Raw genomic sequence first — 15457 nt, 5'->3', positions numbered from 1 at the left:
GTAAAGCAAGACAGTAAATCTGCTGCTAAAACTTGTTTTAAAACTGCAGAAGTTCAGAGTTGTAAAAACAAATTACATTCTAATCACTTCCTGTTTTGTCAGCAGCTGCCGAGAGTAAGTTCCAAATGGGAAAGTGGCTGCTTTAAGGGCCAAAGGTGACAAACACAGGAATAAACAGCCAGCTACAAAGCTATAAGGCACTTTGTGAAATCTCCAACTGCTGAAATCTTTGACTTGACTGTCATCTACCTCCCTGCTTTCAGCTGTTGAACTTTAAATTCATCTGTAGCATTTTTTGAATGCTGATTAATTTGTTGTGATTTAGGAAGTCTTTTTTAGAAAAAGCTATCAGAAAGGAACCAGAAAACTATTTGCTACAAGGTCTCAGAATCATATGGGAAAATGAGAGGATTGCCAGAGAAGTTTCAAGGCAAGAATGCAGGGCACCAGGAAAAAACCTGGATCCTTCGAAAGCCTTCCCAAAGTAGGATCATAGTTACTTAGAATTGGATGAGCTTTTGGAGGTCCAGTGGTGTCACTCATGGAAAGATCCCCACACTGCACCTTTTATCTGAGAAGTGATCTTTAAGCAACCCACCCTTTGTCTAACATAGGATTATTAATAATAGTACCCGACTCATAAGGAGTTGTGAGAATTAAAAGAATTAACTAACATACATCTCTTAGAAATGTGTCTGCCTAAACCATTCCCTCCCTCTTATTCGATTCCAAAATTGACCTCTAAGATTCAGCACACTCACAAGCCCTCTCTTATAGGCATTTTATGATCTCACTACTTTCAGAGCTGGGGCTTTTATCCTAGGGGAAATGGGGAGTCTGGAAAGGCTAATTGATATGGGTGTGGTTTCTGACTCTGCTACTAATGAACTGTGTGACCTTGGCAGAAACATAAGCTTCAGTTTGCTAAGCAGTAAAATGGGAACAATGAATTATATCTCATAGGCTTGTAGTAAGAATTATATAGATAATGTTTATAAAGTACTTAGCACATTATTACGGCTCCTGGAAGGTGCAGGCTGGTCTCTTCTGCAATAATAAAACAATAGAAAAGTTATTTTATTTATAGACACTGAAAATTGAGTTTCATATTTTCACATATCATGAAATATTACTCTTCTTTGGATATTTTTCAGTCATTTAAAAATATAAAAGTTATTCTTAGCTCATGGGCTGCACAAAAACAGGTGCTGGGCTGGATTTGGCCTATGGACCCTAATTGTCCAGTTCCTAATCTAGCTCCGAGGCTTACATACTTTTGCTACTTAACTCTCATCTCTATTCAACTAGCCTCACCTTCCTCAAACTCCCTAAGCTTTTTTTTTTTCTATTACCATTTTCTACTCTTCTCTTTATAACTCAGCTCAAATCATTTATTCATGTATTTATCTACTGAACAAATATTTACTAAAGATCTACTCTGTGCTATTCTGCTGAGAAGAAAGATTATTGACCTTATCTGCAAAAGTTCCTCCCAAAATCTACCTGTTATGACGCGAACAATTCTAAGACCCCACAGAGCCAATTGAGATTAATTATGAGCCTTTCTTTATTAGCAGGCTGGGGACCGACTATCTACCACTACCACCAGGGTTAGAGGAGATCAGCCCTGAACTCCCAAAAAAGGCAGCTCATAAAGCCTAAAACCACACCCTGGTTTAACATCAAACAAGCAAACAGATTAACCACACCCTAGTTAACATCAAACAAGCAAGCAGATTACAGAAGCAGAAATTGGCTGTTAGCATATCTTTGCCCAGAACCACATCCTTAACATACCTTTAACTAAAATCCGATGTTTTCCCAAGTCCATCATCTGCCTCACTTGTTGTCAAATCTTCTCCAACAATCTACTCTTCTTGTGAGTCTCATTAAAGATTTTCTTTTTATTTTCATTGCTTCCACCCCACTTAAGATTCTCTCTTTTTTTCTACTTACTGTGCTGTTTTTTGTACTGGCTTTCCTGCGTTTAAGGAATCACGCAGATACTAGCCAATTTTTTATTGCCGCTGCCAAATTCAGTTTCTTAAAGCACAGTTTTGATAAAGTCACTTCTCTCCCCCCAAATGTTTACTTTCTCCCGACTGTCCCCCAAGTTAAGTCCGAAACTCATTCTTTGACCCTCCCCCCAAATCATACGGACTTATATTCCATTTTCCTTTAGGCTTGCCATTGCATCCCTTCAAACTGTGCAGCTTATCTAGATATATCCCTATGCTTTCCTGTCTACAGCCTCTCCTCACAATAGTTCCTCTACAATGCCCTGCTTCTCCTCTTACCGCACCTACTGAAAATTTTCCCATTCTTCACGTTCTGCCACATTCATGAAGTCTTCCAAATTTCCCTCAAAAGGATTATCACTTATACTCTTCTAGCTTCTTGTAACTTTCAAAGCATTTGTCTTTGTGTTATAGTATATAAATATATTTGCCTTATTGTTACTGAACTCAACAGGTTCATTTGCCTGTGCACATCAAAGTCCAATGTGACACAAATAGGAGTTTGCAGCAAAGAAAGTAAAGGTTTATTTAAGGGAATAGCACCAAGCTCAGAGACACAGATGAGTTAGTGCTCAAAGACTTGGCTCCTTGATGTCTTCTAGGGGATAATTGATATAGGGGAAAATTCATTAGTCATGGTAGCTAAGGGAGCTGGGCTCGTGGGCTCTATTGATTGGTCAGGGCTAGGGTAGGAGGCAGTTGATCATTACATCAGGTCCTGATGTCAGTCATGGTGTCATTCTGTATGGTTTCGATGGGGATGTGGCCGGTAGGGTCGTTCTGCCTCCATGCGTCTGAAGCTGAAACACAACTTTGACCAAATCTCTGTTTCTGTGGTCAATAGACCTGTGGCTTTGTTCCTGATACTGTTTGATGCTGACTGGAATCTGATGTCCTAAAGGTATAACAGTTAAGGGGGTGGACATGCAGTATGTGCCAGGGTGGAAGGATAAGGAAAGAAAAGAAGCAAGTGAGTCACGGTGTCATCAGACGAAATAAGGCCAGTTTAAATCAAGGAAAAAGAGAAGAGAAAAAGTCACTTTAAAGAAGCTAAGTTATTGCATGGTTACATCATCCGCCCTGCTAGTCCCCATGAAATTGCCAGTTCATAAAGATAGGAACTGAATCACAACTATTTTCCCTGATGTTGCTACCCACAGTAGCCTTTTGGTTATTTTAAATGATTAAACTTGTGCTTGATCATTTCTACTATTGAGGTGCTCTCCATCATCAGATGTTCATCCTTCTCATTGGACAACTCAATACGTTATTAATACAACTATAATTCCATTTATTGAGTACTTCCAATGTGCCAGGAATTGTGTGGATCTTTTCAAATTTAGTATTGGATTTTTACTTTGCAGTACCTCTGTGAGCTTGACTATATTAGAGATGAGAAAACTGAGATTCTAAGTGGTTAGGTCCTTTACTCAAGGACACCTAGCTGAGAAGTGGCAGGACTAGGCATGTGATTCTAGTCTGTTAAATTGCAAGACCAGTGCTCTTACAGAAGTCTTTATATTCAGCCTAAATCTGCTTCCATATAACTTATACATAGTACTCCTATCTCTGGTTGCTTAAATTAAACAGAATGATTCTAATTCCTTTTTAATTTAAAACGCATTGAAAAATTTGAAATTGTTTCATTGGACTGCTGTTACAAAAATACCATAGACTGGATGGCTTAAACAACAAGCATTTAGTTCTCATAATTCTGGAGGCTGAGAAGTCTAAAATCAAGGTGCCAGCAGCTTTGGTGTCTGGTGAGAGCCTGTTTCCTGGTTCTTAGACAACCCTTTTCTCACTGCCTTATTACATGTGTTGGAAGGGTCAAGGAAGCTCTCTGAAATCTCTTTTGTAAAAGCACTTAATTTCATCCATGAGGGCTATACCCTCATAAACTGATCACCTTCCAAAGGTCCTAATACCGTCGCATCGTGGGTTAAGACTTCAACCTATGATTTCGGGATTACACAAATATTCAATCTATAGTAGTTCCTAAATTATTTCCTTTTCAATGTAGCTTTATATAATCTATTATGCTGGTCTCCTCCTTTGAAAAAACTTTGGTTTGTCAGGTTGCTTTTAAAAAATGGTGTTTTGAAATAAATACAACATCCAGAGGCTACCTAAGTGGTGCAGACTGTTACTGTTCAGGCTTAGACTTTTTCGCATTTTCCAACAATGTTCTGTCCAATCCAAGTTCTTTCAGATGCTATTAGGTGCTCTCCAAAAACTGGGTTTCATGGTCAAATAATTTAGAAAGTACTGTCGAAGAGGAATTTCCAGGATTTTCATTAAAAGCTAATCAGCCTTTTGTTCTGTAAATATGTTTGCTGCATGAAGAGCTCACTTGCATTTTGTCCTACTTGCCCTTTGCTCAACAAATGTAACTGTCTGTACCCCTTAGCAGCTCTTGTAACCATCAGTACTCCGGCCCTTCCACCAATGTTACTGTTTGCAATCATAGCAACTCCCGCCCATTTGTAATAGTCTGAGTTCAAACTGACCAATCAGCTTGTGTAAAAATCCTGTATGTAAGGAATGTTGTAACTAAGCTCGCCCAGACTCTTCAGAGTACTAGCTCCTCTGGGACCGCGTGTAATAAATGTGAGTTCTCCTCCTTTCCAAGTTACTGCTTGGTTTTTCGCTGGTCTGATTTTGGAGTTTTTCCACAACTCTGTATTTAATAGCTTCCTCTGGATAGTTATAATGCACATTAACATATTAAAGATTCATAAAACCTTTGTCACATGCCCTGTTAAAATGCAGGTACTTTATGTCTGTAGCATTTCTCTGATTAGTCCTCAGCCTCTCCAAAAAAAAAAAAAAAAGAAACAGATAAAGAAAAAGGAAATCTTGTTGCTTTCAGCATGACTTTCACTTACCTAAAACTGGTTTCAGCAATCAATTTTCCTTTTAAAATTGCATATATAATATCTGCTTTGTAATCCATAATGCATTTGTAATGTCTCTGGGGATTAAAACATCTAGCTGGCTGGTTGAAATTACTAAATTTTAAGAATCTTCTTTTTCTCTTTTTTTTGAAAATTGGGGCAACAGTAGAGTGTATCTATCATTTACCATGGCTGCTGAAGTTTACTGGCAATCACATCATTATCGCTTTTATAAATTATTTTAGTACATTGGGATGTGATTTTTCTAGGCCTTGAGAGTGTCTAAGTTAGAATTCTTAGATATTCTCTTACCTATTTGGGACTTCTATCTCCTGTTACCTACTAATTATTAAGCTGTTACTGTGTCAGAGTGCCTTCCACACATTATCTCATTTAATACTCCTAACCCTCTGGGGATGAAACTATCGATATCGTCAAGCAAGACTCAGAGCAGATAAATTGTACAAGATCATAGAAATCGTGTGAGAAGAGTCTGGATTCATATTCATGTTTTTGAACTACATGGACCTTTTTTTTTTTAATTATGATATATTACCTCACACCACTCTGTATCTTTCCAACATGAAGATTATTTTTCATGTTAGAAGAGCTTGAAACAAATTAAAAATGAAGTAATTATGTATGCTTCCTATTAATACAATCGGCCCTCTGTATCTGTGGTTTTTGCATCTGTTGATTCAACCAACCACTGATGAAAATATTCAGAAAAAAAAAAAAATCCCAGAAAGTTTCAAAAGCAAAACTTGAATTTGCCATGCACTAAGTATTATGCTGAATCCACCTGAATGAAGTGATGTGTAGGCATGCATACCCTGCTGTAGCCTAGATGCAACTATAGGTTATATGCAAATAATATGGCATTTTATGTAAGATACTTGACCATCTGTGGATTTTGCTATCCACAGGGGTTCCTAGAACCAATCCCCCTTGGATATCTAGGACTGACTGTACTACTATTCATGCTAGGTCAGAAAGCAAAGGATTTTCTTGTTTATTCTTATTGCTCTGTATCTGCATCCAAAAAATGAACAAATGAACAAAAGAGAAGAATAACAATAGCAAAATTCTAAGGACCCACTTTATGGTACATAGATATATTCTTCAGCTATCTCCATTCACCCTGCTCTGTAATCTTCTGACCACTGTTGTTACTGGCCTGGCTTATTATCTTTAGTTACATACCCCATAGCATAACATACGTATATGATAATGGCAATATTGTTAAACTATCTTAATGAAATAGAAGAGTCCCATTTTATTTTTTCTTTATAAGAAAGGAAGGAGGAAGATATTTTATATAAATTGATTAGTTCACTTGATGTGCTAGTTTATTTGAAATTTAGCAATAGGTTGACTCAACTGTGGTCTAGAAGGGAGATTTGAAATCATAGTACAGCAGTTCCCCTTATCTGTGGGGGATACATTCCAAGACCTCAGTGGATGCCTGGAAACTATATGTACTGTGTTTTTTTCTATACATACATACATACCTATGATAAAGTTTAAATTATAAATTAGGCACAGTAAGAGGTTAAGAACAATAATAGTGAAATAGAACATTCATAACAATATACTATAATGAAAGTTATATGAATGGCTCAAGAGCCATTATTAAATAAAATGAGGGTTACTTGAACATAAGCACTGCAATAGTGTGACAGTTGATCTGATAACTGAGCCAGCTACTAAGTGACTAATGGATGGGTAGCATATATACTATGGATACACTGGACAAAGATGTGATTCATATCCTAAGCATGATTGAGTAAGGTGGTGTGAGATTTCATCAAGTTACTAAGAATGGTGTGCAATTTAAAACTTATGAATTGTTTATTTCTGGAATATTCCGTTTAATATTTTGGACCATGGTCGACTGCAGGTAACTGAAACCACGGAAAGTAAAACTGCAGATAAGGGGAAACTACTATATATAAAATTTTAGAGCTTGTTTAGATTGGTAATTTTAGACAAATATAATAAATAGCAGAAATCTTACATTCAACAGGACATTTGGCTAAGTATCTCATAAGTATCGAAACTGGCCAAGGAGTGCTATATAAGCTTAGCCTCTTACTCTGTAAATGTCATCAGGTAAATGATATAACTGCTCTAGATTTCTTCTCCCTCTTTCCTATCTTCCTCTTCTTGCTAAATATAATTTTTCCTTGAAAGTTTTCTTAGTCTTCATCTTTTAAAAAAGATAAATAACTGTGGATTTGTAAAACTAAAAATAAATATATGTATAACTAGTAGAGCCACTGTATCCAAAGACACAATAAATCATAAATGATAGCATGAAGATAGTCTCTGGATAAGCAGCCCCTTGACTTTATATAAAATGCCATTAGCCTCATTTTATCAATGTAAGTAGTTTAAGCTCATACAGCTGGTAATAATGCTATATGTCTTATTGTTTTAATGGCATGGTTGTTTCACTTGCCTTTTATTAATACAGAGTTTATAATGATTTTGTTTTAATTAACTTAGAACAGAAAAAAAGGGGGAGGGCAGGCAAAATACCTAGTCAGAGAAGAGACAAACCAAATAAAGTAATACAGAAGAAATATTTGGGAAATAATTAGTTGACAGGGAAGCGGATGGATAGATAGACAAGGTTAAAAGCTATAGAAGAGTAATGAGTGATAGATATAAAGCTATATGAAATGTTAAGGGTAGGAACAAGTAATAAGACAAGACAAAGAAGAAACAGTCTGAGAACTTAATTCTTATTTAATAATAAAAAAAATTTTAAAGTCACTGGAAAGGTCTAGATCTCCTTCCAAAAATAGAGATTGGTAAGTATTTAGAACCTGATAAATTATCAGAAACTGGATGGTTATCACAAAACAAACGAACAAACAAAAACCTTAAAATAATACAATTTATCAGATAAGCTTTGCCTGAGTCTATGATGCAGATCCTCACAGTTGCTGACTCAGTGACTCTAAGAAGAAAGCCTAATGTCGAATTAGGGATCTGGTGAAGGTTAAGTGTTCATGTAAGAGAAATGTTTTATAAAGAGAATGGTAATGGTAATCAAACTTCTCTGGCACTTGGTGCAGAGACATGTGCTCAAGTATATGTGGGGCTAGAACATTCTCTCATTTGGGAAATCTTGCCTGTGAATGATCCAGAGACTAAAAAGGATACACATGTCAATGGGATCCAGCAATACTTTAAAAATAATTCTGGCATAATCTATATACAATAAAGTGTACAAATCTCAAGTATATAGGTTGAGAAAGCTTTACATATGTATACATCCTAGAAGATTAACTCATGTCTACAATCAATGGTATTGTCCCCCTACTCCATTTTTATTTTTATCTCCATAGATTAGTTTTTCCCATTCTTGAACTTCATATGAAAGGGCCATATAGAATGTATTCTTTTGTGTCTATCTTCTTTTGCTCATCATAATATTTTTTGAAATTCATTCATACTTTTTTTGGAGGGGAGCATCAGCAGTTCATCTGTTTAATATTGTATAAATATTTCATATTTTTAAATTATTTTTCTCTTAATGGGCATTTGGGCTATTCCAGCTTTGGGCTATTATGAATAAAGTTGGTGGAAACATTCTTGTAGCTACCTTTTGATGGACATATGCACTCATTTTTGTTACATGAGTGAAATAATACCATAGGATAAGCAAATGTTTGGCTTTAGAAAGTATTTCATAAAAGTATTGCAAATGTTATAATCACTAGCAAAATATAAAGATATTAGTTTCTTCACATCCTCATCAATTCTTGGTATTGCCAGTCACTTTTGCTTTATTTTTTCTGGCCACATATAATAGTACCTCTTTGTGGTTTTAATTTACATTTTTCTCTAGGTAATGATTTTGAGTATATTTTCAAATACTTGGCGCCATAAAAAATGTAGAGCCTTTTATGAAGGACCTGTTGGTCTTTCATCAATTTTTAAACTGTATTGTTTCTTTTCTTATTGATTTATATGAGATTTCTTTATTCTAGATAAGTCATGTGTGTGTGTGTGTGTGTGTGTGTGTGTGTGTGTGTGTGTGTGTGTTAGCTTGAAATCAGCCACGATGAGAATATTTACACTATAGAAATTGGCAAATTCTATGAATCAAGACTTTGTTTTCTTGGAGGGCATTTAAACAATTAGCAGCACACCACTGCTTTTAGCCCTGTGATTATTTACAGGCAGCTGTGGAGGCCTTGAACTGTGTTTACTGTCTGATTTGATGTCATACAGCAGAGGCCTCTTTTCTCCAGCCTAGCATGAAATTCGAGATAAGTTTGACCAGTTGAACTTTGGAGGAAGTGGTCCCATCTCCCAGCATCTCTTAATTGTTTGTACCCTTATTGTGATCTAAAGACTGATCTCAGCATAGCTCCTAAATCTGCCACTAACTAGTATGACATAGGGCAAATTATGAATGTTCTCCTCACCTCATTTTCTTATCTGTAAAATAGGAATAATAATATCCACATCATAATATTTTTTTGTGAGGATTGAGTGGAATACTGTGTATAAAGTGTTCAGATAATATTAGCATATAATAATTGCTTTTGTGTGAGTCAGACTTCTATAACCTTTGGTTCCTTCATTTATAAGATGAAGATAATAATGCTCTATTAGCCAGGTTCCAATCTAAATGGCAGAATCTATGTCAACTGGTCCAGAGCAAATTTTCAGCACTGGGAACTAATTTAAATGTACTGGAAATGCTGAAAGGGCAAAGAAAGATGGTGAAGCAACCCAGTAGGAAGCTTCTACCACCTGTAGGGTTGTAGGGATAACGGAGAACATGGCGCTACCAAAGCTCTGGAGCCTGACATCTAGTAAGAGCCAACACAGTAGAAAAGACAGCCACTCTTGAAGGTGATACTTGAAACTGAAGGAAACAGGCAAAAATACCCAGCATCACCCCTCTCTCAACCCTCTCATGTTTGCTAGTTTCTCTCTTGCTAAAACTAACTGAAAACCACTTGGCAAGAAAGCTTGGACATGTGTAACTTACAGGATTCGGCCCCCTACAATATTAATCAGAGCAGGGATGGACCAAAAGTGGATCTGACAGCACATAGACAGTGAACAGAATGAGTGTCACTATATTAATTTATTGGGAGAGTTAAAGTTTTTACAGTTAAAGCAAAACACCTAGAACATATTAAATGCTTGACGAAAGCCAGATAATCAGTAAAATAGTGAAAATGCAAGCTATTTTTACTGTATTATGCTATTATTACAGCTATTATGATATATGTTATATATGATATTATTATAGTCGTTATGATAACTACAGGATCAAAGGAAGACTAGTATTCATGAAATCTTAAAGAGATAGATATTGACTGTGATCATTAACTCCTTCAGATCATCAAGAAGATTGCCTTTGTTTTATGAGGAGAGTGTTTGGTTGGAAATTATTATTTCGGAATCCCTCGGGGTGCAGTAAACTCATCAGAAAGAACCATCAATGGGCACCTGGGACTCTTCTCGCCTCTGAAAGTTTGAGAGCTGGCCATGAGCCAGCTACCTTTCTCCTTAGGCACTCAGATGGCGTTAGTAAGTAGCATAGTATGTGACCCGTGGCTCTACTTCTTGTGACTCTACATACTAGCAGACTATGTGACTTTAATCAAATAACTCTGTTGGGCTTGAGCTTCTTCAAATGTAAAGAACTCAGTCCCACTTCCAGTTCTAAAATTCTAAGATAACGTGTTTTTAAAGATGTGGCTAATATTTCAGCTTGGAAGCAGAATACCACTTCTCAGAAATTTGGCACTCTGTGTGCCTCCTTTTCTGACTCTCATATCCTTCCTTCTGTAAATTCAAATCCATTTTCCGTTTTTAAGCATAGATTATATCATTTTAATGCACTATTTGGAAAACATAAGGTCATAGTAATCATCCATATGTTCTCAGACAGTAGAAAATAATTAAGATCTGTTTATCAATATGGCTAATTAAAAATAAAAAAACCATATATATACATACATATGTATATATATGTTTTCATTATTTCTTATATAGGCCTCTAAGAGTTGTTGATACCTATAGCACCTGAAGAACTAGCTCTTTTCCCAGGATGTTCTATAATCAGACATTATACATGGGGTGTCAGTCATTTTAAGTAGCTAGAAGATGGCCTCCCATAAACATAATTGCTGTTACATTTCAGTTATCAATTGTGAATGCATTTTGTGCAGTCAAGTGAAATTTGAAGTCAATAACCCATGATTAAAGGATGAGGTATAATGTATACAAAGTGCATATAAAACCTCTCTATTCTGCTAGTCCAAATAAATACTTGCATTGGTATAATTACAGCAGCAGTGAAATGCAGATTGGGTTGAAGATGGTGAAGGTATGTGGAATTAACTTGGTAACCTTTGAAAATATGATTTTGGGAATTCTGAATACACGTGTGGGCTATCGTGCCTCTGAAACATCATGCCACAAAACAAAACAAAACAACAAACAAAAAAACAAAAACAACAGAGTGATTTTAGTCTCCCACTCCCACAAATGCCTGCTGTTTTATAGTCTGCTTTTAGTTTGGATATCAAAGGAAACATTGGTTGGTGTTTCAAAGTTGGTTAAAACTTTTCACAGTATCAGGCCTTTCTTTCACTAGTCAGATAAACACTAAAAAACTCACCAGTTTTTCATAATATTCCTGCTAGAATCATTTTCCTAAGGTTCATTTTATCACCTTTTTTTTCATCTCTAGTCAGGATAAGAAATGAATGCATATTGGAATTTAATTTGTTTAGGGAATTCATTTTGTTTAATTTCGTTTTAAAATATTAACTGCAATCCCGTATTAAGAAGAGATAGTTCAAACTCCTTAATAGCCTTATCCAGAGAGATTTCCATAGTGAAAATGGAGGGAGAGGTAAGGTAGATATTGATGATACTAAAGCAAATAATTTTAGAAAACTCACAGAAAGAACCAAAATTATGTATAAAATCTCAAATTGGAATTGGAATTCAAAGCAAGGTCTCAGTGAACACAGGCCCCTGCACGCTGCTGCTAGATGGCAGACAGAGGGGAGAATAAATGAGCTCCAGCTTTTGAGAAACTTAATTAAAGTTATATCAAACCTGGAATTCTCCTGAAAGGATTTGTACTTACTTTAATAAAGGCTGTTTCTCATTGAGAAGCAATTCTAATTTTATATCAGGGTTGCAATTCTGTGTTGAAAATGGCCTTTCTATGAGATCTTGTTCCTTTTTGCAAACACAATATATTCCTACTCCCAGGACCTTCCTCTGGCATTCAGACAGGAGAGTATTTGCCAAAACAATGATAGGAACACTTGGAAAACCATAGCTCTTCTTTGAACTTTATTACTATGAGCTATAGTACAACAAAAATGCATACCAAGGGCAATGCTGAGATAAGAGGGAAACCACACTTACCACCCAAATGGGAAATTTTCATTTCCAACTTTAAAATTTTGTTAGGGACAAAAAACAGATTAGTGGTTGTCAGGGTTAAAGGTCAGGGAAGGGTTAGACTACAAAGGGAGTATTTTGTAGTGATGGTACAATTCTGTATTCCGAGGGTGGTGGTGGCATTTGTCAAAACTCTTAGGACTGTATGCCAAAAGGAGGGAATTTTACTGTATGTAAATTTGAAAATAAACAAATAAATGTTTTCTACATTTTAAAAAAATGCATCAGTTTGACTTTCTATTGTGTAGACCTGACATCTAACTGATATTTCTCCACCTCCCTAACTACTATTTCAAAGCTCCCTTCCCTCCCCACTCTCCTTAGTTTTCCTTCTCCCTCAGGGTTTGCTATAATTTCTTGATTGCTCTTCTTTTACAAGAAAAAGAAGCAAGGTATATCTATGTCTATGTCCATGTCTACCCCTATATCTATCATCTATGTATCTATTTAAAGAGAAAGAAAGAAAGAAAGAAAGGGAGAGAAAGAGAGAGAGAGAGAGAGAGAGAAAGAAAGAAAGAGAGAAAGAAAGAAAGGAAAGAAAGAGAGAAAGGAAAGAAAGCGAGAAAAGGAAAAGGAAATTTAAAAAAACCAAGATCTTAAGTTCATGTTGGTGGTGAAAAGAATTCACACCTGGGAAAGAGCATTCTGATGGTGGGGGAAATGTGCTGATGGAAAAACTTTACACAGAAAATTGATGGCAGTTGGGAAGGTGGAGAATAGAGGGGGTACGGATCCTTCCTTTTTTTTTTTTTTTTGCAAGACCACTGTGAGTCCGAAGGGTGTCGTATAGGGAAGGAATGAAGAGAAGATATCGTAATAAACCTACCTTATATTTGTAAAGTGTGTTATTATTTACAATAATCTTAAGCTAGCTCCTTTAATACTTCAGTGACCTGCTAACATAGGTAAGGATCATTGCCCACATTTTACAGATTAGAACACCGTATCCTAAAACAGTGAATTGACCACAGTCACAAGGCTAATATGTGCAAAAGCTTGTACCTGAGCTAGGATTCCTGGTTTTAAGCCATGGCTTCAGTCTATGACCCATGTAGCTTCTGCCAAATTGCTATGAGTCCAAAGCTACTGACAACAATGGCACACCCAGTGAAATTTTTGCCAGCATTTGCCCAAAGGATGTGGGTAGAAAGTGAGTCAGCAGTTTCTACTTTGGGCTTGTGTTTTACGGATGGCATTGCAGTTCATTCTGTATTGATGGGTTCATTGTTACTCTTTTAATTTGGTCTAGAAAAGCTACAGAAATTGGTAGCTCAGACTAAAGTAGTGTTCTCTCAGTCAGAGGCCACCTTCTCAACAGGCAGCATCAAATTGAAAATCCAAGACCAGAAAATAGTGCCTGAGATTTTATTTCCCATGTGTTGATGAGGAGAAATTCAACCAATTCAAGGTTGAACGTCATACAGATTTTCCCTCCTGAGGCAGAAGATGATTAATTAGAGATAAATATCTTTATTTATTCTATGTCTTATTCCATAAATAATTTGATAAGGCTAAATTGAAAAGCACAGATCTAGTTCTATTAACCAAACATAGTTCAAGAAAGATGGCCCCTAGCACTTTCTGAGAAATTTCCTCAAGAGACTGGTTTTGCCAAATGTCACGTATCTCGCTTTCTGTAATGGATTCAGTATTTCTCAATACATTTCAAGTATAATAGCAAACCAGTTGTTCAAATGCCCATCTTGTTGTCTAATCTCCTGTTTTCAAATAAGGAAAGATAAATTGCCTTCAACTTGAAGAAAAATATGGAAAAGAGTTGGTGGCTCCATTCCAGATCTGACCTGACCACATTAACTCATTGAATGAGACCAGAAAGTCATTTTGTAAGAGGGATAGTCCTTGCACATAATCTATTCCTTTTCCTGGATCCTTCTGATATATTCTCTGATATAATTGAGATCTTTTCCTTCAAAACATTTAGAGAAATCTACTTCATTAGGCTGTGTGTTTGAGCCATGGTTGGATCTGTGTATATCTCCAATACCTCTCACAGTTCCTGACACATTATTTAGTAAAATTAATAAGAGAGTGGACTGCTTCAGAGTATCCAGAAGAGCTATACTGCCTTCCCTTTATAAGACAGAGAGAGACTTTTCTTCCCTCATTTTCATTCCACACTTTACACAGTAGGACGAACGTGTCTCATGTCAGACAATTCTGGATACATGGGCAGCCCACCAGGGGTGCGCACAGCAGTGGGAGAATATAAAACCACTCTTTCTATCTTAAGAATGAGGAGAAAGGTTTTCCCCTGTGAAACTTGGAAAGGCTGGAAGGCAAAAATTAGGGTGATTATCCCTGGATTTCGCTCCGTTTTAAAGTAAGAAATGTGGTTTCCTAAGAAGTAAAATGTGCAAAAAGTTGCGAAAAGAGCACTAAGTTTGTTGTAATGAAATCCTAAAGACAGCAGAGCTGGAACTACTTTAGGGACCATTGCAGCCAGTGGTTTCCCCCTCAGTGTGTGTTAGAATCCCCAGTAGAGACTGAAATCAGTGTCTGGATGCCTAAGCCCTACCTCTCGGGATTTGGATTCAGTTGGTCTTTGTGGTATTTTGTCATCTCATTTGTCCTCAAAGCTCCTCAGGTGATTCATCTGTGCAGCCAGGTTTGAGAATGACAAATATGAACCAAAAGTATGACATACATTGGTTACTAGGGTCGGCTGCCCAGTCGGGCTGAACCCGACTTGTGCTCAGGGAATCCCTCACCTCCCAAGTCATGGTGAAGTCTGCACCTTTCCCCAGGTTTCTCAGCCTCCCTGGCAGCTAGAGGAATGGTGTGAGGGCCTAAGATAGAGGCTTCTTCAGTCTGACACACCAGCCCTGGACATTGAATGGGAACTTGAGACCCCAGGATGCTGAGACCACAGGGACTTCTCTGTGCTAGCAGTGGCTGTGATACCAAGAATGACTTTCTTGGGCAACAGTGGAAATAGGTCCAACACAGTATCAGTTTCAGCAGCAGTAGCAGTATCTTCATCACATCCACACCAGGGCCTCAGTTCAGGCTTGTTTCTGACAAGCAGCCCACAGATCCACTTCTGTAGGCCCCCCTGTGAGAGAA

At 36.9% G+C, this 15457-nt stretch overlaps 1 protein-coding gene across 1 annotated transcript in view; it reads right to left on the bottom strand.

The window, feature by feature from the left end:
• HNMT (histamine N-methyltransferase) overlaps positions 1-181 on the bottom strand; it is a 33783-nt gene extending 33602 nt beyond the window's left edge. The window contains exon 1 of the mRNA XM_006921041.3: positions 77-181. The gene's annotated coding sequence lies outside the window, so the exon portion shown is untranslated. The remainder of the gene's footprint in view (positions 1-76) is intronic.
• Between the last annotated feature and the right edge of the window lie 15276 nt (positions 182-15457).

This window comes from Pteropus alecto, unplaced genomic scaffold (genome assembly GCF_000325575.1).
Source record: "Pteropus alecto unplaced genomic scaffold, ASM32557v1 scaffold3, whole genome shotgun sequence".
NCBI lineage: Eukaryota > Metazoa > Chordata > Mammalia > Chiroptera > Pteropodidae > Pteropus > Pteropus alecto.
The sequence above is the reverse complement of the archived record's forward strand: the minus strand, read 5'-3'. Positions and strand labels throughout refer to the sequence as shown.